The 9,967-nt window shown below is 37.5% G+C and overlaps 1 pseudogene; it reads right to left on the reverse strand.

Moving 5' to 3' along the window:
• Positions 1-1,156: 1,156 nt before the first annotated feature.
• Positions 1,157-9,967, reverse strand: part of LOC135203546 (transcription factor GATA-4-like) — a 130,084-nt pseudogene continuing 121,273 nt past the window's right edge.

Here is a 9,967-nt window from a genome sequence, read left to right on the forward strand (position 1 = left end):
GAATAAAAATGGGCGAAACTGACACTTGCGTTCCAAGAGGTCTGGAAATTTGCTTAGATATTTGTGTGGATATATATATGATATATGTGTTATATATATACGTATATATGTATAACTGAATCACGAAAGTTTGGAACGTGATAAATGCATGAATAAAGGTATATAAGCCACGAAGGAAAGTGAAACACTGGAGTGGCTACAAGATCTTTCGACTCAACGTCCTTTACTTTGTTAACCTTTTATTCATACGTAACAATATTACATATAATATATTATATTATATCTAATACTATATATATCATTATAATATATATATATATCTAATATATATATCATATATATACCACACACACACACAACACACAACATATATATATTATATATTATATGTATATAATCTCGATATATATATTATAATATATATTATATTAATGATTTATAACTGGTGTGTGGTTGTGTCGTCTGTTACCTGTTAACCAAAGACCCACCATTCCATGCCATATATAAATTTCCAACCACTTATATATTCTGGAACTCAAACAAAACTGACCAACAATCTTAAGCAAAAACCGACTAAGAATGATCTGAAATTACCCTGTTGTCACGAATATCGTACCATCCTTGCCCTTGTACTGTTCAGCTCCTGGTCTTCTTACTTGTTAAGTTTTCATCGATGATTTTCCGTAGGTCTCGTCAGTACAGCACTTGGAAGGTGTTACCCTAAGCAAACACGTTCCTTTGGGCATCTAGATTCTAGCCTATGGGTTTCCCAAGCCTGGATAAATACGAGACGGTTGGGGCCAGGAGGGTATCAGGCATTATCTGTCCGTCAAACATCTCCCACACAGTGTTTTAGAAACATATGGAAATGGCTCATTGAAACAGCGACCCCGATTAGTCTCACTATTCGTGCCAGACAAGTATCCGAGACTTTCATGAAACATCCAGTTTTTCAGGTACTCTGAAAAGTATACACAATCACACTCAGAGTTCTACAGTAATCCAGTAGTAATCGATTTCTGGGAATTGTGAAGATGTTTTGTAACGCAGGTAGCAATATTGACAAGTATAGTTTATCGTGAACGATAACGCTGCCAATCCATAGCCAAAACGCTGCCTGAGTTTCATTAAGGAGTCTCTTGAGTTACTGGGTGACTAGTTTTAAATTCCTATTCAGTCCACTAAGTCGATTATAGGGAGATTATTGACATCACCTCTTTACTCTAACTCTTGGGACAAGTGAATGCGTCATTTGTAAGCGTCTCACAAATGGAGTCGCTCCACTAGATTATAAAGTATCTGTGGTTGCCACAAAAAAAATAAACAAATGAATGCGGGAAACGTTCCTCGTCTGCATTTTACTTGACAGGTAACGGTGCATACTACCGACGATAATGTTTATAAGGAAGAAAGTGCGACAAAATGCAGGACATTTGTAGAAATATGTACCTTCATAGTACTGGTAATCTTCTTAGGCACGAAGATATAGTAATTCAGTTGTATTTCCTTAATAAACGCTCCAAGAAGAGGTCCATTAGAGGACGAAATTGTTGGGCATTTTCTGAGATGAACCTTTTTCATTTTCCCATGTGGAACACAAGTGATTTACCTTCATAGTCAGTTCTAGAGGAAATGTAAGTCATGGACAATGATAATTCCATAATAAGACGTTATTATTAAGAGCTCTGGATGAAAACCTGCGCATAGGACTAGAAGAATGGGTTTCCCTTAACTTCCAGCACCACAAACGCTGGGTCGCAAGGCCCGACTGGAAGTTGATGAGATTTTCGTAGAAACGCGTACCAAGATAGATCACAGTCGTTCCAGGCAAGACGCGTTTTTAAGGCCACTATACTTTCATGGGAAACGTTTTGAGGATACAAATCTCTTTATGCTTTCATGAATACAGATCTCCTGGAGGATTGTAAAACTTTCGAAGATATGGCCAACGAGTTCCAGATTGTGTTTCGCGGAAGTAGGTGAAATAATTCATGGTAAACGAACCATTCAGAATTCTTAGTAACAGGTTTCCAATTCCGAGTTGGTGGACGCCCCACGGAAGGAACCATTATGAGCAGCAAAGGGTGGACGACTAACAAATCTTCATCAGATACCGAGATGATTTTGTTTGTGTATATTGCGTTATATATCTAGCACACAGACCTCAGGGAAACAACACGTAGAATATGATTGTAGTGAACGAAGGCTTTTAATTTTTTCGTCTCATGAAATATCGGATGTGTGGAGAAACTTACTAAAACATCAAAAAAGAAATTATTTAAAAGTATGTATCTTGGAGTTACGTAAGCCTCCTTCCCAGCTCATGCGCACAACTTGGGCACTGTTACGTCAGCCTTGTGAATAGGAGGCAGAGGGGCATCATGCAACGAGACGTACTCGTGCGTAACGTTACGTACCGGGCCAAATTGATTCTTCCCTCCTCCAAATCAGGCGAGCTTCATCTGAAGGACGGACAGGCCTTTTATTGAACATCAAAGGTCGCCATCATTCCCGTTAATACACTTCCCAGACTATTTTTTTTTTCATTTTTTCTTTTCTCTCAAAACCTCACTGACATAGCTTATTAAAGGGAGGGACATTATTCTAGCTTATCATTAACTTAGCGAAATTCGGCGTTGCGGACGACGTGTAGGCGCCGAACATGCCGTTGGTGGCCGTACAGTTTAGACTTGGAGTGATGGGCGGAGTAACGACTCCTGCGGGAGGACTGATGAGGGCCGTGAAGGAGGAGGAGGAGGAGGACGAGGAGGAGGAGGAGGACGACGACTGACTCTCCTGCTTGATCTTCACGCTGGCCTGGCTGCTGGTGCCAGGGCATAGGGGGCGGCGCGCCCACTGAGGAGGAGGAAGCCGAGGGCGTTTGACTCGATTGGGGCTGGGGCGCCTGGGCGCCGCCTGGGGGCACCTTCGAGGAGCTCTCGGTCTCGGTCGATCGACGCTCGGGATCCTTTGCGGCGTCTTTCTCTGGAATGAGGATAAAACAGATTGGAATAGGATACAGAATTGAGGCCACAGGCCAATTGCTAAGGCCTGCGAGGTCATTCAGCGCTAAACGGGAAATTGACAGTGAAGGCTTGAAAGGTGTAACAGGAGGAGAACCTTAAAGCAATTGTTTACGAGGGTGGAAAGTCAGATTAAAGAAGAGAACATGAACGGAGGTACAGTAAAAGGAATAAAAGGGGTTGCATCTAGGGGGCCGAAGGGGCGCTGCAAAGACCCTTTTAGCAATGCCTACAGTGCACCAAATGAATGAATGTGCCAATCTTCAAGTACTATTGTACAACATGAACTAAATAAACAATATAACAGGCTGAAGAAGGGAAAAGTTTTTCCATTATGAAAAGTTTATGCATTAATTGTATACTACATATCTATACCTAACTTCTGTGATTGATTATTATACTATTATCATATATACCTTTTTATAAACAAAATCCTTAATAAGAACCATTTTAAATCATGCCACTTTTAATATTTTTCTATTTGTTTATCCAACAGGATCCACAAACATTAGCTTCTTCGAGAGTCGTCATTTCTTATTTCGTCTTCCAGCTGTGAAACTGACAAAAACGTTACGTTAAGATCCTATTCAAGACGAACAAAGATCAAATGCTGTATTGTATAAGTTTCTCAACTCTTATGCAAAAGTTTCCTTGGTCTATAATAATATAACAACCAGTAGGAGGCCAGTGGATGTGAAAAAATAAAAATTGGTTTATTATGCATACGTCCATTAAATATTACAGATTTTCAATAACAAGTGGAAGTAGGAGCACTAATTCTTGTCTTAGTTTCTAGTTATCACGACACTTCATTGAAGCATATAATAAGCAGAGTCAACAAGTGTGTAGAAAATAAAAATATTTATTGCATACTACGCACGCATACGCACATACACAAAGAGAGAGAGAGAGAGAGAGAGAGAGAGCCCTACTCACCACAACCCCGCCCCCCGCCCACAAAGACCCCCAACGCAGCAGCGCTTGCCGAATCGAGGTCAATACTTGAGTCTAAACGTAGACCATATCGGATACTCCACAACAGGACTGCATAAGTCGGGTGGCTCCTTCCCTCCCCCCCCCACAACCCCCGACGTTGTCGAACCACCTGCAACTCCCTTATTTGGGTGTTCCACCCTCCCCGCCCCTAACCAGAAAAAAAAAAACCCCCCCCCCAAACCACACCCCCCCACCTCCCCTCGGCCCAAACAACATCTAAATGGACATTTCATTTTCATAAAATGAATCGTTTTAATGTGTTTTGCCAGTTAACAGAAATATACGTCTGGCATTTTTCTTTTTATGTACTTCGCCCCCATCCCCCCTATATCCCCCTTCTCTCTCTCTCTCTCTCTCTCTGTCTCTCTCTCACTCCACTCTTATTCAGGGATATACATATTACACAGTAAGAAATTTAACAATGAGAGGAAGTGTTAAACGGCTTTCGTTAAGAAAAGAAATTGCAGATTCAAATCATGGATAGAAAAATATGAACTGAGACGAAACAATTTGGAGAGATAAAAAAAAAACAAAAAAGTCAGCTGAATGAGCACGTGGCAAAAAAAGAAAAATATTATCAAATAAAAAACTCGACAAATAATGAAAATAAAACGAGAAAATATGTCATTGAAAGTGCTCGAGTTTCTTCACGACTCTCTCTCATTCTCTCTTACCTATAGGTTTCTTGTCCTTCTCCTTATCTTCGCTCGTGTCTTCCGTTTTCTTATTCTTCGGTTTTCTCTTCCTGCTCTGTATGGAGTCTTTCCTCATCTGCAACGGACGGTTGATCCCATGCAACTTGTAGTAGAGGCCACAAGCATTGCACACTGGCTCGCCTGCGAACAGAACACCTGTATTAGTGGTCAAATAAAAGCTATCCATCTATCTATACACATCTGTATATTAAATAAATAAGGAAGCAATTGAATAAAAACAAGAACACACACACTACACACACATATATACATACACACACACACACACACACACACACACACATATATATATATATATATCTATATATATATATATATATATATATATATCTGTATTAGTAGTCAAATAAAAACTATCCATCTGCACACATCTGTATATTAAATAAATAAGCAATTGAATATAAGCAAGAAAATAAATATATACTTTATATATATATATATATAATATATATATATATATATATCTATATATATATAATATATATATAAATATGTGTGTGTGTGTGTGTGTGTGTGTGTGTATATGTATGTATATTTTAGTTCTTGGATTAATGGAGAATGCCGAATTCCAGCTACCAAAAGCAACAATTTTTAATGCAAAGGCCGACGGGACAGGCAATCCCCAATGCATTCAACCACCCTGATGCTTAAAGGAAAAAGAAATAATAAGACAAAATGATTAGTTCTTCACGCCCCTTTTTGGGAAAAGTATACCACTGGTCTCCTGTCAGGGGAGGCTCTCTCTATCCTTCTCTTTGATAGGAGCAGAATCAAACTCTTTACATCTTTTAACCTTAAACCGCTTAATTTACCTTTTGGTTCTCAGCGAGTTTATTTTAGGGTGAGTTCACTAGCCTCCTATCCACTCGCGATAGTTAACTACCAAACAGGTACCTAATTCACAGACTTGGTCAACAGGGCACAATGATCTTCCCTTAATTAGGGTGTAAGGCTACAAATTACTTTGTTGTTGTTCTTCTTCTTCTTCTTGTTTTAATGGTGGGGGAAGGTGGTAGGAAAGGTCTATGGAAGAGCCTAAAAAGGTCTGAAAAAGGTGTTTGACGTTGAGTTATAGATACAGGAATTTTAGGATAGGATATTTATAATTTATTTATTAGGATGAAAATGTAAAAAATAAATAGTGCATGTCAAACAGTACAGAACATTTATTTCTAATAAAATACGGCTTATTTATTTTGATTATCGTTGGTGAAACAACGCGTTATTTGACCGTAGATTTTAGCGTGCACCCCCATGTAAGCTGGAGGTCTGATCACGCCTTGTTTCACTGAACCCCTACAAAGACGTTTCTTCCACATGGGATCGAATTCTGGCCTGTTGCTGGAGTCAGGTCTCTAATTACTGAGCCTTGTCCTTGAAAGCTTGTAACTTTTCTGAATACATAACTATGCTATATACCACCCAGTCTAAATGAGGCCCCTTCAGTAAAAATTATTATTATTATTACTATTATTATTATTATATATATATATATAAAATAATATTATCTATATATATATATGATATATATTCATATATAATATTTGACTAGTAAAAATGTTGTTACAATAGAATTCCATCTAATAAAAGGAGCTCACAAAAACGCCAAAATATAGAAAGTACTACTATATTTCAGGAGAGGGAGAACAGGCAGTCTCTGAAATATAATATACTTACTTTCTGTATTTTGGCGTTTTTAATGGCTCCTTTTATTATATATATATATATATATATATATATATATATATATATATATATATATATATATATAATATATATAATTGCATTGGCAGTTCTATATGGTAAACACAGGTGATGCATTGATTGTGTGTTAATATATATAATATGTATATGTATGTGTATGTATGTACCCTTTCGTAATACATCTTTTCCCTAAGAGAGAGTGGCGTCAGGGGGTTGGTTTCCCCTAGCCTTTTACACCCTACGTTGCAACTCACCACAGTTAACTTACTGCCACGTACATTAGGAACTTCTCAAGACTACGGAATTACACTGGGATTTAACAGAACGTACCCAAAGCATTCTGGACCCCTCAAAACTGGGGGGAAGCGCCCCAACCTTTGAATTAAGAGTATATATATATTCTTAGCTTAATGACGTTCATGAAATAACGGGGACTATAGAATTTAGGCCCAAGGCCGAGTGCTGGGACCTATGAGGTCATCCAGCGCAGAATGGGAAATTGAAAGTAGTTAGGTTTGACAGGTGTAACAGGAGGAAAACCTCAAAGCAGTTGTTAATATTGGGCGATATGTAAGATAACAAGAAAGGGAATATGAACGTAGGTACAGTAAACGGAATGGGAGGAGAAGCAGCTATAGGGGAGGGGCCGAGAGGAGGAAAATCTCAAAGCAATTGTTCATATTGGGCGATATGTAAGATAAGAAGAAAGGGAATATGAACGGAGGTACAGTAAAAGGAATGAGAGGAGAAGCAGCTATAGGGGAGGGGCCGAGAGGAGGAAATTGTTAAGAGAGGAGGAGCAATTGTTAAGAGAGGGTGATATGTAGAGAGAGGGAGAGAATATGAACGGAGGTACAGTAAAAGGAATGGGAGGAGGACCAGATACCTTCGTTATTGCGACGCCACAATGTAGTGGTTGTAGTCCCGCAGTTGGAGCACATGAGCCCCATCCGTCTGTGGGACGCCTGGAAACTGAAGCCGTCCTGGAAATGATGGGAACAATGAATGGTAAGATCGATTCCGAAATCAGTGGCAATAAGTAAAGCAGCGACATGATAGCATTAAAAGAAATGATGTGGACATGATAGCATTAAAAGAAATGATGTGGACATGATAGCATTAAAAGAAATGATGTGGACATGATGCATTAAAAGAAATGATGTGGACATGATAACATTAAAAGAAATGATGTGGACATGATGGCATTAAATTTCTTAATTTACTTTCGTGAGTGTGACTGCATTGACAAATAAAACTCATAATTACAAAAAAATAAAAAATCGACCGACTTACCAATATGGGATGAAGTGAGATATATTCATTCTGTTTGTCACACAGAAAGCAATACCACATGTTGTAGATAAAAAAAAAAAAATTGTCAATTTATAGAAAATTCCTAATTGGCGCCTGGCATTTGGCGATCCAGGTGGCGACTGAATGTAAAAATGATATTCCATAATGTTTGTTTCTACGCGACGATGCCAAATAAGGCGGTGGCTGTAAATATCACCGGTGGAAATTCTGTCAACCACAACTCAAGTGGAAAGTCTGCAGAAATGGAATACCATATCGCAGGATGCCTTGTAATTATGTATCATTAAGAGTCAGATTTATTAACGGGGAAAGCCGCCTTTCCCTCCTGTGCCTTGGTGTTGTCAATGTTTTATTATAACTGCTTTTGCGGAGGGAAAAGAAATGACTTACTGCAATATAAATTGATTTCATTTCTGTTTTTTTTATAATAACCGACATTACGCTATGTATGTTTTACGATAAAATTGATATTATCATTAACTAATAATAGTAATATAATAATAATAATAATAATAATAATAATAATAATAATAATAATAATAAATTGACCCTGTATTTGATAATGACCTCCATAGGCGCTCTACTAGCCTGTCTAAGTAGCACGGAAAAAGCCGCTATTAAAAAAAAAGAGAAGAATCTCTACAAGCGTAACGCTGCTGAAATGGCCATTACTTTTAATAATAATAATAATAATAATAATAATAATAATAATAATAATAATGAATCCAGGAACCCCTGTAACGAGGCTATATCGAGAATTAAAAGTCATAGCAGTGTTAAAATATATGTAATGATAATAACAATAATAATAATAATAATAATAATAATAATAATAATAATAATAATAATAATAATAATAATAATAATAATAATAATAATAATATATGTAACAGATATACCGGTGAGCTCATACTTTAAGTGTCATTTCCGTTTCAACGTGGTCTACTAGCTCCTAATTTGCATATGGACTGATATGAAATGAACAACTGCCATTTGCTTTCACATGTAGTACACGCTCCATGCAAAAAAAATAAATTATATGGAAATTCTGGTAGTTTATTTCCCAGTATTTAAACGCACGCTTTGCTATGTGGACATCGCATATAGTATGATAATGACGCCTTTGTAAATTCATGGTTTAACATTACTTGTGGCTGTCTTCGTATAAAACACCAGTGGTCTGTCCGTGTATGTATGTGTATTAATCTATATATATATATATAGTATGTATATATATATTATATATATATCTATATATATATATAGAATCGTCTGGTTATTTTTTCCAGATACATATGAAATTGTAATAGCCACAATTCCCTCTTATCTTCTCAAATTCTTTGCTCATTTTTTGGATAAGCTTGTCACTATACAAAACCGTGAGATCCATAATTACGACGAGGTGACCTTTGCCGACCTGACTAAGGGCGCCTGATGGGCAAAACCTCGATTAGGTGCCAACTGCTTTTGTGATCTTTGTGACCGACTTTTAGTGACCTGGAGAGTCTCACTCGAAAGACCGGGGTTCGGTCCCGTGGAGAGTTAAAAATTTATTTCGGTGAAACAGGTATCCATACGTTTATATGTATGATTTAGGCGACCAGGTCACGAGAATATAAACAAATGCACTTGAACCACTTTGCCAACCCAGGGTTACTTAGTTATATTCCTTTCGAGTTAAGCAACCAAATAAAATTGACTGTCTCGGCCTTATTTGCACATTGACTGTTTACAAAACAACAGCCTCCATTTGTTTGAGTATGTGAACGATACAAGCAAAGTATGATAAGGTCTCAATTAAGAGCCAAGAATCCCTTGAGTCTTAGTTTGTGCCGAGACCAAGATGTCGTTTGAGATTAAGCTGGCCTTATGCCAGCACGGGCTCTTGCTCCTAGAGCAGCCCAAGACTTGGCCAGTTCTGTTCGGTTCCCGTCCTCGATTCTCTTTCATTTGACATTTCTTAGGTATTAAAAAAAAAAAAAAACTCAATATCTCCACTATTCCACGTGACCGAAACAGTGATTATTTTTAAATTATAAATTACCCGCATTACAAGTATCATAACAAGTTTCATAAGTTCGTATTCATCCGGTTTTTTTTTTATTATTAGATCAGCCACAAATTCAATCAGTAAAGTAATCAGTAAAAATATTAAGTTCGTTTTCGATACCCTGCTTGCATTTAATTCTTAACAGCAAAATATTTTCAAGTTAA

Source organism: Macrobrachium nipponense, chromosome 36, assembly GCF_015104395.2.
Source record: "Macrobrachium nipponense isolate FS-2020 chromosome 36, ASM1510439v2, whole genome shotgun sequence".
NCBI lineage: Eukaryota > Metazoa > Arthropoda > Malacostraca > Decapoda > Palaemonidae > Macrobrachium > Macrobrachium nipponense.